General features: G+C 39.7%; 1 protein-coding gene across 1 annotated transcript in view; it reads right to left on the reverse strand.

Moving 5' to 3' along the window:
- Positions 1-15,593, reverse strand: part of acin1a (apoptotic chromatin condensation inducer 1a) — a 92,099-nt gene that overhangs the window by 29,055 nt on the left and 47,451 nt on the right. The gene's annotated exons all lie outside the window — the stretch shown is intronic.

Raw genomic sequence — 15,593 nt, forward strand, 5'->3', positions numbered from 1 at the left:
GACAAGTCAAGATAGAACGATAGAATCCAGTCTGAATGAATAACTTCAAGGAAACACTGTTCTACATTCTACAGCAGAAAAATCCCTTCACTGGGTGAAAAAAAACAATGTTCAGTGATTAATTAATTTCTAGATTTACTTCACACAAAACCTTCTCATCATTGTCAACACCAACCATGCAACTGGTACTGGCAGATTAATCTTACGCAGCATATTTCAGGCCTGTAGTCAGTGGCATCTATTGCACTGGCAACGACCATTTGCCCTTCCTTACAAGTTTCATCACCAATACCGTAGTGTCATCATCTATGATCTGAATGACCTCACCAGGGAAGGTGCACCCACACTGGAAAACTCAATGAGTTAGTTGAACTCAAACCATTTGAGGAAAACCGATTGGCTAAACCATTTGAGTTTGCCAACTTAAATGAAATAATTATCAAAAATTTAATTATTAAAGTTTTAGTAACTTAATTTATTTGTTAATTAAACTTATGTAAATCTAGTTTATGTTTTTCAATAAAAAAGTGACCTAAATTTCTGTCTAAAAAATTTGCATTACATTTTGGATTACAATTTTTTTGATGCATTCTTTGGTTTACTTTTTGAATCTGCGTTGTGTTGTTATGACTGTGCCCATTCGCTCCCCCTAAACCCCAGGGCTCTGGCCTTGTGACCAGTGACTTCTTTTGAGCTGTTGGGAGTGAGGTTTACTAACTACATATGCACAGCGACACCTGCTGGTCTCCGTTACATAAACTCAATTAAATGAATGAATGGAATGCACTGGAAATACATCACCAACACTTAAATGCCCCCAAAACATTAAATGCACTTAAAGGAACTGAGTTGTTATGACAACAACTCATTTTTTAGTAGTTTAATGAATGGAATGAAGTGAGTATAACTTTTTTCAAAGTTTGAGTACATACATTACAAGAATCCAGTCACAACTTTCAAACCATTCTTTTTTGGGGGCAGCCTGTGAGTATAATACAGAAATTGTCTATGTCTGTATGAAACAAGTTGCATATTGAACCATCTGCACATCTAATAGCATGAACCTTGCTGATACCTGGGGCATCCAGAACACCAGACCACAGATTTCCCTCAATGAACTCAGATATTTCAGACTGGGGAATGTGCATAACCTTTACCTCAGGCATACATTTCTGGGCTACATCACTAAAATCTTTGGCAGACTGCACATTGGTGGCATTGGGACCCTTGCTCATCACCTTTCAAGTATCAAGTAGACTGTTGTGTGGGCTGCCCGGAAAAAGGAGGTACTGCTGGCCAACGCCAGAGGGCGCCCTGCCTGAAGGCGGGCTTCAGGCACCGAGGGCGCAGTTGCCGCCAGGAGCATCGGGAACCTGAGTTGACAGCTGTCACTCATCCACTCATCATGCCTCACCCATAAAAGCCTGGAGAAGACACCACACCCATGCCGAGAAATCGTCAACCCGTACAGTACCCGATCTGACAGCTGGAGACGGTGGCCACCTGGGGACTCAGGACTTGGCGGCTCCGGGGTGGTTCCAGATCTGTTGGCTGGTGGAAATCGTGTGGGTTCGACTCCTCTCTGGACGGGCGTTCTCCTATCCTCGAGCCTGCCCACACGACACCAACTTGTGATTGACTGTAGTATAAATTGTATCTGTATCCGTTGTGCACTTTTCACAACATTAAGTTGTTATTTTTTGCATTTCCATTGACCATTCATTTACGCCCCCTGTTGGGGTCCTTGTCATCACACTTTTCACAACATAGACTTTATTAGCCCCCCAGGGGTAATTCGTTGTGCAGCCAGCAGTAGAACACATTCGGACATACATAGACATAACATGATCTAAAATATAGCATAAAAACTCACCATGAAAACTCACCACGCAGTAAACATAATAAATCAATAATAAGAAAACCTAGTTAAAAAACACTCATGTGATAGTGTTTAAAAATCTAATAAACAATAGGAACAAAGGAGTTCTATACCTATTGGTCTTACATTTCTTAGACATAAATCTACGACCAGATGGAAGCATTGCGAACTCAGGGTACAGGGGTTGACTGGAATCGTCCATGATCAACCTCGCCTTCTTAATTGATCTGTTTTAATATATAGATGGCAGGTCGTTTAAGGAAACGCCAGCAATCTTGTTGCACTCATTTACAATACGATCCAGATGGTTTTTGTTTTTTCAAATTTAAAAACCCATACCAACAGATAAAAGAAAAGATAAGAACAGATTCAATAAAACAGGAATAAAACATCTTCATAAAAGTACTGTCCACATTAAATGCCTGAGTTTACGGTAAAAATGCATGTGCTGGTGAGCTTTCTTACATACCTGGTCAATCTGGTGCTCAAAGGTTAATCCACTGTCAATAAAGGTTCCAAGGTACTTATAGTTCTGTACAATTTCCACAGCCAGTCCATTAATAACTACAGGAGAAATGTCATCCTGCTTTTTCCTAAAATCAATTAACATCTCTTTAGTTTTGTTCACGTTGATATCTAAAAAGGATTACTTACACCAGCTGATAAAATCTGACACCACAGGGCCATGGTCATGATCATCTGAATTTAAAGAGACACAATGACAGAATCATCAGCAAATTTAAGGATAAGTCGACCTTGATGTTGACTTTGACACGTTTGTATATAGAACAAATAAAGAGGTGAAAGGACACAACCCTGTGGAGAACCAGTGGAAGAAATTAGAGCATCACATAAAACGTCATTGACTCTAACCCGTTGAGATCTGTTAGTTAAAAAATCCATAAGCCAGCATAAAATTCCTGGGTCAAAGTTGTGCTAATTTTTAACCTCTCTGCTAGGATATGTGGCTGAATGACGTTGTATGTGACCTTCTCCTGACATTTGACTTGGCTGCCCCACCGATGCCATCAATGACACCTTTCCCATGAGAAGTAGCAAAGTACTTCCATGTAACTTTAAATTGTTTGGTTCCTCCTGACCGTAACTAATCTGTTACATACATACAATGGATTTTGTCCATTTTATACATATAACAGATTTTGACCATTTTATACATATAATGGATTTTGATTATAACGAACAAAATTCGCTCGTCCACCTGAATCCATTATATGCGAGTTTTGCTGTATAAATCTGAAAACAGTTTCTTTCCTATCATGTCCAGGATTCCCTACAACAGCAAGTCCTCCACTAAAATTAGAATGGTTTTTGAATGAATCTCTGTGACGCCATATACAGGTTGAATGGAAACCAGGTGCAAAGCCATTTGAAAATAAATTGTGCAAAAGTCACCAAAAAGGCATGTTAATTGTTGATGAACATTTCAAATCCAAAAACAAAAGTTTAAAAGTGTGAAATAATTGCTAGAAAATAAAGGAAACTTTGCTCATTTCAGATATGTAACACACGTAACATTTTTTTTTTTAACAAACGTAACGTTGTATTTCACCTGATAAAGTTCTGTGAAGTCAATTTTCTTAATTCCATTTCTGCATCCAAATAGTAATGATATCATACAGTAAAATTATTGACAACTCCAGAAAATACCAGTGCACACTTCACAGAACATTCACTGTTTTGCAAATTTTTAAATTTCTTTAAATCATGGGAATGTGTAACATACGTAACGCTACTTAAACCATGCCTGAAAAAAAAAATGCTGAAGACTAGATTTTTTTTTTTTCACATGCTAAATTGTTCAGTATTCATGTAGTAACATATCATTAAGTAATATACTGTAGCTACATTGAGCAAAAGTTGAAAAAGTGAGTCCAAACTGTAACACACGTACGTGGAATGGGCCTATATGACCCCACCTTACTGTTTACTCTTTAATAACAACAGGTGTACGTTGATCCTTTTCCTTAAAACAGCCATCCTAAGTATCCAAAATCAAGGTTATAATTGTTTTAACTCAGACAGCCACTATGGAGTAAACATGGGAAAAAGCAGTACAGTTTTTAACAGAATTTATAAAATTTCAAGACCATGCAGAATCATATATTGGGGACACAACTCTTCCAAGAGCTGACTGTCCATCTAAACTGAGCAATCAGGGAGGGTGACCAAGAACCCGGTGGTCACTCTGTCAGAACTTACTCAACATTGCTGCGAAAGGTGCATAGGGTTGAGTATCGAGAATCAGTTCTTTTCGAGTATTGTTAAGAATTGATTCGATCCACCGGTATCAATAGTCTTTTTGTTTAATGATTCCCTTATCGGTCCTTCAGAGCAGCAGTTGTTTTTGAGGGTGTTTGTCAGGAAAATGATCATTCCTCTACGTTGATTACAGAGCCGCTGCAGGGTCTGTAATCAACCGTTTCTGCAGCGTGACTCCAGTTTGAAGCCTGAACCAATGAAGCAGTGCTTCAATCCGCTGGCTCGTTGGTTCTTTGATTTGCTGCTCTTCAGAATTGGCAAGTCCACTTCTTAGCCCCTCTTAAAGCCATTAAAATATGTTAATCATGAGTCACTTTTGTGCTAATTAAAGTCACTAACTGGGACTCTCGTCTTGTTGCAGTCAAGAAATGAGAATCGTCCTCCGTTCCATTGTCACAGGTCCAAATGCTGCGCCGCTGTCTGCTGAGACAAAGTCCGGTTGGAATTAATAACTTCAAAACGAATTTCTGCTTTAAATAAAAAAAATGACACCTCTTTCCAAACGCTGTAATACAAATAAAAAACTACAATTGACTAAAATGTTTTTTCCCTCCCAAAATGAGACATCCTGCACGTGCAGCGCAGCCAGCTGCAAGAGTTCAGCTCAGATGTATGGACAGACATTCATGGCAATATGTCTGAAAGGAAACTTTTTTGACAATAACTACAGATTTTGTTTATTTCTATTTATGTCCAGAGATCAAGGATCCACCATGTAGAGTTTATTTATGTCCAGAGGTTAAGGATCCAGTGACCAATTTCATATTTATGTACTTTAAAACTCAGTAAAATGTTGTTGACATAGAAAACCTGTAAAGCCTACTTTTAGTACACAGAAAATTCACAGGCGGCATCAATAAGGGAATTGATAAGGAATCGGATCAATAAGTGGAATCGATAATGGTATCAATATCGATAAAATCTTATCAATACCCATCCCTAAAGGTGCATCAACAAAGTATTGAGCAAAGGGTATGAATACTTATCTACACGGGATTTCTTATTTTTTTATATTTAATAAATTTGCAAAAATTTCAAAAAAATTATGTTGGCATTATGGGGTGTTGTGTGTAGAATTTGAGGGGAAAAAATGAATTTACTCCATTTTGGAATAAGGCTGTAACATAACATTGTGGAAAAAGTGAAGTGCTGTGAATACTTTCTGGATTTACTGTAGTTGAAACTACATTTTTTTTCCCATTAATGGTGTGTTTTAAACAGACCCGACCAATAGAAAACTGGTTTAAAAATGCTATAAGTAGGATTAAACAACGAGAAGCCGTGCATTATACGGTTTGAATGCACGACGCAGAGTCTGAATTCACGGCTTCAAGTTGTTTAATCTGCTTATACCATGGTCCCACACAGTGAACTAACACACAATATTTATTTAAGTTAACAGAACTTGATAAAAATGTGTATTTGGGACTATGTTATGTTTTGTCTCTGATGAGCTTACTGAGTCTGTGAGCTCGCGCCGCAGCGGGCCCCTCACACCGCCCCGCCTCTCTGCTGTATCACGCTGTGACAAACTCTGCGAAACAGGTCCAGAAACTACGCTCACTGTGTTGATGCGGAGCGCTCGGCCGCCCGCAAGGATAGAACCATTCTCTTCTTCTTTCCCGTCTTCAATCTTGTCCAGTTCGTCTGATGTCAAATCTTTACGCCGTTGCTTTTGCTGTTCTTCTCATTTGCTCTCCTCTTTCCATTCCTCAAATGTTTTATTTTTGGCCAACAATATTAAAATTCACTTGGAAATCCATGTATTATCACGTTTCTGTCATTCACTTGTCAGAACACAGCTGATCTGCGCCAACTGATTTGCGCATTGCTATGGTGACGACCAGACCGGAGTGATTATAACAGTGACTTAACTCGCCGAACTACGTGTGCGTATACACGAAAATAATGCACGCCAGTTAGACATGGAATTCTCACTGACCATGGTATAAATCACTTTAATTTGAGAAACCTGAAAGATATAGTAATTAGAAGAGCATAAGAGCTGCTGAACAATTATAAAGAAATGGAATAGTGGCAATCATAATTGCCATGCTGGTTGCCCTACAGCTATTTGTAAGAATTCACAATCTGGCAGACGCATGACAGCACACCATTCTGTCGCACGGCCTTCGTGCCACAATTTTTGTAACTGTGTCAAACGAGGGATGAGATCCCGAACTTATGACATTACTTTTCAGGTAAGGTAACCTTTGGTCTTTTCGGTTTTGATACTTCCCTGTACTGTATTAGCTTGTGTGTTTGAACCGTTGTGTTTGTTTTAGCATGTGGGTTTGAGTGATTAAGTGTAAGTTTACTGTGGTCAGCTCATGCCATTAGAGATACTTGTTATCTTCCCCTCTCTCCTCTCTCTCAATCGCTTACTGTTCTCTCTCTTTCACCTTAGAAATAGAGGTTGCTAAGCAACAGCCCCCTGCTCAATAGGGCAATGGATTTCTTCCTAATTGTGTGTATGTGTGTGTGTGTGTGTGTGTGTGTGTATGTGTACACATGTATGTGTGTGTGCGTGAGAGAGACAGAGAGAGAGAGAGAGAGAGAGCGTGCAAGAGTCAAAACGTCTACAGCAATGTTTCCTTCAAATGTAGCCCATGAATGGGGAAGCATTCATGGGCTTCAGCTGGACGATAAGAGTGTCCTAAAATTTGTACATACATGAAGGTGATGGCCTGTGAGGAGAAAATGGCTGGATGGCCGCATTTGAAGGTAGCGTGCGCTGTCATACCCAAATCAATTTCTGACACAACACAGAAGGCTGTTGTAATGACACAAATGAACAGTCTGCCACTTTATGAAACTAAACTTTCAGTCATTCAACATGCTGAGTGTACAATCATTCATCCAGCCAGTAAGCAACATACATTTTCCAGCTCTATAGGTGTAGCATGGCTGAAGATCAAGACGGTGCAGAGCACTTACCAGCAGAAAGATGTTCTGTCCATTTTCCCGTCATTAAAACGCATGTGTGAATACACAGAAAAGTCCCTGCTTTTTGGTAGTTGAGTTCTTCAGTCTTCAGGCAATTTGTCTCCAAGCTCTGTCTAGTCCTCACCACCCCATGACACAACACCCACTTTGAATAACAAATAAATACTTCCAATCTAATTTCTCCTGGGGGAGTTTATCAGACTCCAATGTTTAGTTGATCCAGTATATGATACTGATTTCATAAGTGCAATGCCTCCTGAAGCACTTCATGGATTTCAATGAAACTTCAGACAGTTGTGGCAGTCATATGAAGATGTGCAAGAAGGAAGAAAACATGTCCACTGTCTTCATGTTTGTGTTTCATTGTGGAGTTGGGACTTGTTTAAAACCCCAGTAGTTTTGAGAACATAGTTTGAAGCAACTTTAACAAATGTTACAGTATCTACTGCAGTTATCTACTTGTCCAGATGTTTTTATCATTGTCAATTTAACAGCCCACAGATAATGTTACTGCAGAAGTTATCATTGGCAAGTTGGCATGACATTAGCATCATCTTCTTCTTGTAACATTAATGGTGGCCAGCCAACATGTTTACTGCACATTACTGCCACCAACTGGACAAGAGTGTGTAGCAGCAGGCTAACCTTCCTTTGAAAATGTTATTCAAGTAAAACAACAAAAATATTACTGTCAGCATATACTTAAAGTACAAAAAATAAAAGTACTCACAATGTGGACTAGCCAGTCACAGAATAATGTATATTATATTGTTGGATTATATTTACTATTATGTGATAATATGTATATGTGGGAGCATGAGCATGGCTAAAACCTTTCAGCTTCTGGGGGGCTCTGCCCTCCAGACCCCCCTAATGACAGCCCTCTTAACCCCCTGCCACTTTAAGCATTTTTTTAATGTCGATGTAAATTAATATTCAAAGTTTTCAGATAGTTGACAGTAGCGCTGTACTACATGGCCAAATTATCGTATCTCAATATTGTCATATCAGTATGATATACGATATGGCTATGATTTCACACAAAGTGCAGCAACAGTGAAAATTAAACATTCTTAAAACAGTAATAATACCACAATCATTTTGCACTCATCATAAGGTTAGGATACTCTGCCCTCCAAAAGTATTGGAACACATTTTAATTTGTTTATGCCATTTCAAATACAAGAAATAATAAAAAAAAATAGCCTAAAGAATAAAAATTTCTAAAATTATTTTCCTCAAACTCAAACTGAAAGCAAATCTCTAATACTTGATAATACCTGTAAATAATAATCTGTTTTATTGCCAGTTTTCTTCAGACAAGTCAGGGGATGGAAACATGAACATTTCCAAGTCACTGAATATGTCTTAGACTTTATTTACATCAATTAGTTCAAGTTTATTCTGTTCAAGGAAAGAACTTTGCAACAAAATAAAACAAAACTGATTTCTCAGTTAGTCAACCCATGCAACCGAAAGGGTGCAGGTAGAAGCAAAGCTTATATACACCTACCCCTTTTACCTCGGCAAATTTTATTTATCACAAAAAAAAACCCCAAAACAAAACAAAGCAAAGTGAACAGAACAGCAAAACACAGACATCTTAAAATAATCATTAAACTCAAATTCCTCATCATATTCACACCAATAACAGCACACATCGCACAAACCCAAAAATAATAATACAAAATCAATAAGTTAATTGTCCATACTTTAACCAATGGCTATATAGTCCTTCAGACATGAATTGAATTTTCAGAGAATTCAAAGAATTTAGACAATTTTCACATATTCAGAAAACATCAGTTCCTTATATTGGCGTTTAAACTGATTGACATTTGGACATCGCTTGAGTTCCTTCGCCAGATTATTCCATATTTTAGGGCCACAAGTTGAAACACAAAAGCCTTTCCTGGTCGTCCTAGCGCCAGCAATTTTAAAATGATACAGGCCCCTTAAATTATATTTTCCCTGTCTGTCCATGAAAAAATTCTTGAATTCTGAGGGGCAGTTGCTTATTTTTCACTTTGTACATTATTACACAGTCTTAAATGTAATCATATGATACTATACGTACACTTATATCATGATGTTTTAATATTTTAGATTTAGTAAACAATGAATTGGTGTGATCTTGATAACCTACGTTGTGAATCGTTCTTAATGCTCTTTTTTGAAGAATGAATAATGATTGCAATGTAGTTTTAGAATTATTGCCTGAAACTTCAGCACAGGAAGCCAAGTAGGGAGCAACCAATGAACAATACAGAGTATGAAGTGCTTTGTAATCAAGATATGCGCTTTCCAGTTAATTCTTTCATCACTAATGACACCTAAGAACTTATTTTCTTTGACACGCTCTATGATTACCGTTTTGTATATTTAACTGAATTTGTATGTCTAGTATGAAGAAATACAAAATTTCTTTTGCTAAAACATCAAATCTAGGCTTGCATCTCAGATGTACTTTCTGGCAAATTGTAGCTGAACTATCGGGTCTTCTTTTTAAGAAAATCCTCCTCTACACCACTTCATCAGCAAGCTGGATTTTCTATTTTAATTCATTTATTTCAAGTTGTAGACATTTGCTTTCAGTTTGACTTTGAGGAAGATGACTTTAGATGTATTTATTATTTATTTGTATTTGAAATGGCATAAACAAGTTAAAATGTGTGAAATACCAAGTGTACAGTTGAGAAACACTGTATTTTTAAGTGAAATGCATCATCCTGGTGTCACTCAGAGAGCAAAATTAAGAGGTTATTTAATCAACAGCTGCCTGCTTGTTTAAAAATCACTGGAGACAAATGTGTGTATATATAAGGCAACCAGAATAGGAGAAATGCCACTTGTAACAACCTGGACCTCATTTCTGGCATAAAATACAGTGGTCCCTCGCTATAACGCAGTTCACCTTTCGCGGCCGCGCAGTTTCGCGGCCTCGCAGTTTCGCGGCCTCGCAGTTTCGCGGCCTCGCAGTTTCGCTGATTTTTTTAATGCAATTTTGCATGCTTTTTTTTTTCAACAGCGCATTGTGTTCTGCGTCCTTATCAGGCGGGCCGGTCGCGGCACCGGTCGGCATCACCGCGATTGCTCTCACTGCCTCCGATGCGCTTACTGAATCTGCGGGCTCGGTAAATGCAGCAGCGGTCCACTCACACCGCCCTCCTGTCTGCTGTGCGGAGCTGCGCCAAATCTGGCAACAGGTCCAGAGACTAAGCTCGCTGTTTTGATGCGGATGTTGACCGCAGCCGCAGAGCTCCGTGGCCACCGAGAGAGGACTTGGATTCTTTGCGGGTCCCGCATCCGTACCTCCGGAGGCAGTGAGCGAAGGGAGAGTTCTGCGTGTGTTTACACAGGAGAGAAAAGTGAGAAAATGTTAATGCCTGTTTGAGAAAAGTGTATAAAGTGTGTAGTGAGGGGTTTTACAGCCTTAAAACATCTATGATAATTGCAAAAAATAGCGCTGACTACTTCGTGGATTTCGTTTATCACGGGTTATTTTTAGAACGTAACTCCCACGATAAACGAGGGACCACTGTACAGCCGTTTACACACAATATAACTTTGGTGTCATTATTAGTTCAAATGACGTGTTCAGTTCAAATCTGAGGCAGACACTTTTCTTCTTCTACTAAGGAGGATTAGACCTTTTTGCAGTACACAGCACCCACTACTAGATGGGAGGAACCTAGCAGTGATTTCAAAATGCAGTTCCTTTCGACCAGACGTGCGGTGCCGTGACATGTCAATCATCTGTGTCCAGTCAGATTTCAGGGGAGTCCAGCCCAACCTTGGCCTCCGCTCTAGCTCCACCCATGCCAGGAAGTGTTCAACATTTGACATTTCCTATTTCACTGCGGACTCAATTTGTCACTTCCTGTTTCAGTGTGAACTTGCCACTGAGTTCTCACAAGGTTCCATGGGATCTTGCCTGTCAATCCAGGAAGTGTTGATCCAGGAAGTGTTTGACATTTGACATTTCCTGTTTCACTGTGGATTCAAAATTTAACACTTCCTGTTTGGGACTCCCTGTACCATAGAGCGAGCTTTGCGCTGCTGCTCGCCACATCGCTCGAATTAAAGCATTTTTCATTTCAGTGTCCCATGACACTGTGCAATGCAAATACTGTTCTAATAACTAATACTGTCTAATAACTTCTGTTGATCAGGTGAGACATCCGCATCAATTTGCTTAGTCTAGGTTTGTGTGTCATACATCACACACTGACAAAGTGAGGAACCTTTGGGTAATTTTTGATCCTATGTTGTCCTTTGACCTCCACATTAGAGATATTACAAGGACTGCTTTCTTCCACCTGTGAAATATAGAGAAGATTCATCCCATCCTGTCTATGGCTGATGCTGAGACCCTGATTGATGTGTTTGTCTGTTCTGGTTTGGACTACTGCAGTGTTCTATTTTCTGGTTTACTGCAGTCCAACATTAGGAGTCTCCAATTGATTAAAGCTTTTGAGAGGAACCAGGATGTTTGACCACATTATACCCATTTTGGCATCTCTTCACTGGCTTCCTGTTCCTGTGACATCAGATTTTAAGGTTCTGTTACTAACCTATAAAATTGTTCACGGACTGCCACCTCACTACTTAGCTGACCTTTTTAAACCCTACGTACCGGCCCGGGCTATGCATTCTCAGGGTGCAGGACTACTTTGTGTCCCTAGGGTGAATAAAAAGTCTGCGTGGGACAAACCTTTCTCTTATTGTGCACCTGCTTTTTGGAGTAATCTCACTGCATCAATAAAACAGTCAGATTCTGTAGAGACTTTCAAGTCCAGACATAAGAAGCACTTATTTTCCATTTTGTATGTCTAGCATACTGGCATTGTAAGGTACTACAAGTATGCTTTTTACCCCTTTGAATTAATTTATTAGTAAAGAGAGCGTGCCACGGCCTCAACTTTATCTAAAGTCTGGGTCTTTTAGTGAAGCTTAGGTCTAGTGGCCAGCGATCACCTTATTATTTCTTCTGTTTTTCTTGTTGCTAAATGCTGATTAATTATACTGTATTTATTGTCTTTCTGCCCCCGATTCTGTTTTGTGTCTCTGTTTAAAGTGCAGCTCCATCCAGAGATGGGTGTTTTCCTCTGCAGGCCTCCCGTCCTGGACACCAACATGGACTACCAAAATCTCCCAAAATTTTCTGTATAATTTCCTGTATTGTCTATTGTGTCAGTAGCATGGCCCAAACAGAGGGTCGCCCCTTGAGTCTGGTCTGCTTGAGGTTTCTTCCTCAAATCATCAGAGGGAGTTTTTCCTTCCCACTGTCGCCTGTGTGTTTGCGCTAGGGGTTGGTAAGGTTAGACCTTACTTGTGTGAAGCGCCTTGAGGCAGCTTTGTTGTGATTTGACGCTATATAAATGAAAATAAATTGAAACTGAAAATTTAAATTGATCAGATGCATATGCATACTTTGCAGCTATCCCACTGGTTTACCTTGATCAATGATTTATGAAATATTTGGCCAACAGCGCTGTTTTTCTGCTATTGTCATGAAAAAAAAGAAAGAAAAGCATGCAAGTCTATGCAGCCAAAATCTTCCATTTTCATACCAGACCATAGTCCTTCCTCTCACCCTTTTTGACTTTTTTCCTCAACACTCAGGTAGATTAGTAATGACTGGTGGTTGCTCATGGAAACTTTGCTCCATCAATCCCCCCCCCCCCCCCCCAACTGATGACACAGACAAATAGAAAGCATGAGAAAGAGCATGGAAGGAGAGAAAGTGAAGGAATAGTGGGCGCAGTCATTGAGTTAATAAGTGCTTAGTCTGCACTAACACAAAGTATACTCCAGTGATTTTGACCTCTGACCCTTTGACCCTAAAGGCAGTAGGCTTCTTGGGGTCATTATGCATAACACATAAGTTACGTGAAAATTATGCAGTTAAAAAAAAATTATTGGGCCAACAATCTTTTTACAAACTATGCTCCAGTGAATTTAATGTTTGACCTTTAACCCCAAAATCAGCACACTTTTTGAGGTCATTATGTGTAAAAAAAGGGCTTAGAAAGAAATTGGTGATTATTTAACCTTTCTGTCAGAGAATAAGTTGTCCTCTAGGAGTCAGTCAGCTGCAGTAACCTGCTGTCAATCAAAGCCTGCATGTGCGCTTGTGTACATTAGCTTCTGTCCTGTATTTCCCGCCCACGGTCGACATTACTGGAATAGTTTTAAGCTGGGGTCACACTTCACTGGACTGCCCAAAAAGGCCAACATACTCTTGTGGTCTTTCTGCCCACTCACAGAGCACAAATGCCACATTCTGTGCTTCTCCAAATGGATCGTCAATGCCTACTTGCTGCTATAGTGATTTCATTGGGATTAAATTCCAGGTTGTTTTGTAGCCTATATATGAGATGTTTTTTCAAGCATAATCACAATTTAATTTAAGTGTAAAGATGATTGAATATATCAGAGCAGTAAATTGATCAGTCCATTTGAACGCGCATTGATTCCCCATGTGCGGTTATTTCCCCCAGCTGTAGCTGATTCACAGTGTGAATTCTTCCTTCCAGAACAGCTCTTTATATAATCTTTTGAATTATCTACCTGTTGTCACATGTACATAAGTGCTGGATTGTCATTCATTCCTACACTCATATTGTTATATTTAATAAAAATAATAAGCGCATGCAGGAACTGCTGCTGTCGCTGATGCTGCGTTCAAGTATGGTCGGAAATTACACAACTTTTTTGTTGTTTCATGTTCAGCAGTTGCTTTGGCAAAATAATTAATTGTATCCACACAAAAGATTAATTCTGGCCTATATAAGGTGCTGAGCCCATGAAGCTGACCCACCCCCCCAGATAAATAAAATCCAAGCAAGCAGGCTGTTTACCCTGTAATTTCCGACGGTACATGAACGCAGCAGCCAGCGGGCAGCGTTCACAAATGGCTTCTGCACTGTGGAAAACATTCAGCTGGTCAAACGAAGTCAAACTAAACAATAACATTACAAAAACTAAACAAACGATTTAAAAAACGTCAGAACGACAGCAAGACAAAACACGACAAATTCAGGTTTTCATTGCCCTTTGTTCAAATTTTTTGTCAGTTTAAAAATCGTGACGAATTGCCAGCTGCAGGAGCAAAGCTGAGCGAAGCTTAAACGATGCCAATGAAAGTCAGTGAAAGTCCAATTTCTTGTTTCGTTAGGGCTTCGTTGCCCTTCGTTAAGTGCAGTGTGACTGGGCCATTACAGGTATGATTTTAGGGTTTACAAACGTTTTTGGCCGTTTAACTTTACCAGCAAAAAAAAAATGTTACCGGACTGAAAGTTAGTGGAACTAAATTTAGCGGAAGCTAACTGGTTTTCTAAGTTAACTGAAAAGCTAATCTGCTAATGAAAGGATTAGCTTCGCTAGTAGCGGATAGCGGATTAGCAGAACTGTACCCACTACTGTAAATGATATTGTATTAATTTATGAAGCAACGCACACCAGTAATCATGCAAGAAGAAGATAACTGAGGGAAGCCTCCAAGAATCTCATGTCACCTCTAAAGCAATTTTACACTTTAACTTTTGCATGTTGCCTCACCAGTTACATACCTTTATGGTTGAGAGGAACAGAGAAGGATTTTCTTAAAAAGAAGAAATTTCCAACTGCAGTTTGCCAGAAGGCACATGTGAAACTCAAGCATATGTTTGATCTGTTTTCTTGTGTGAAAATCGTTCTCTGTTCAACTCCACCATGACGCTGTGTAAATGGTGATGCAACAGACAAAACAAAAAGCTGCACCATGCAGAGTTTCTCAAACCACAGTTTGTCATGAATGCCTTGGTAGCTTCCTCACTAGTGTCCTTCTTACACAGGCACTCAGTTTTTCACCATAGTGTTTATTTCTTAATGATTGATAATAAATAAAGTCCAAGACATACGTATTCAGTGACTTGGGAATATTCACATATCCATCTCCTGACGTGTCTCAAGTAAACTTGTTGTGAAGGTGTAGGAACACGGACCCACAACAGGGGGCGTTAAATGAACGGACAATGGATAAGCCAAACAGTAACAATTTAATGTTGTGAAGTGCACAACGGAATACAGACAAACAGTTTTGGTACCACAGACAATTATATGTAGCGTGACGTGTGGGCAGGCTTGAGGATAGGAGATGTCCGTCCCGAACCGAGCCGGATCCCACACGGCCTTCACCGCCAACGGATCTGAAGAACACCGGAGCCGCCAAGTCCTGGATCCCCAGGTGGCCACCATCTCCAGCTGTCAGACCTGGTACTGCTGGCAGAGAACAGAAACAGTATTGATGAGTGTGAGTTCGCACACTCAGTAATCCCACAGTCTGTGTTCTTTTGGGGGGAGCACCTCCACCTCCAATCACACACTCGTGCAGCTCCTGTCTAACCACTTATCTGGTTGGAGTGTGAAGCAAAGCCGTCGCTGATCACACCAAACGCCAATCCCACAGATAAGGCAAAGACCACAGGAAAACGGCTGCAAAAGA

This window comes from Thalassophryne amazonica, chromosome 12 (genome assembly GCF_902500255.1).
Source record: "Thalassophryne amazonica chromosome 12, fThaAma1.1, whole genome shotgun sequence".
NCBI lineage: Eukaryota > Metazoa > Chordata > Actinopteri > Batrachoidiformes > Batrachoididae > Thalassophryne > Thalassophryne amazonica.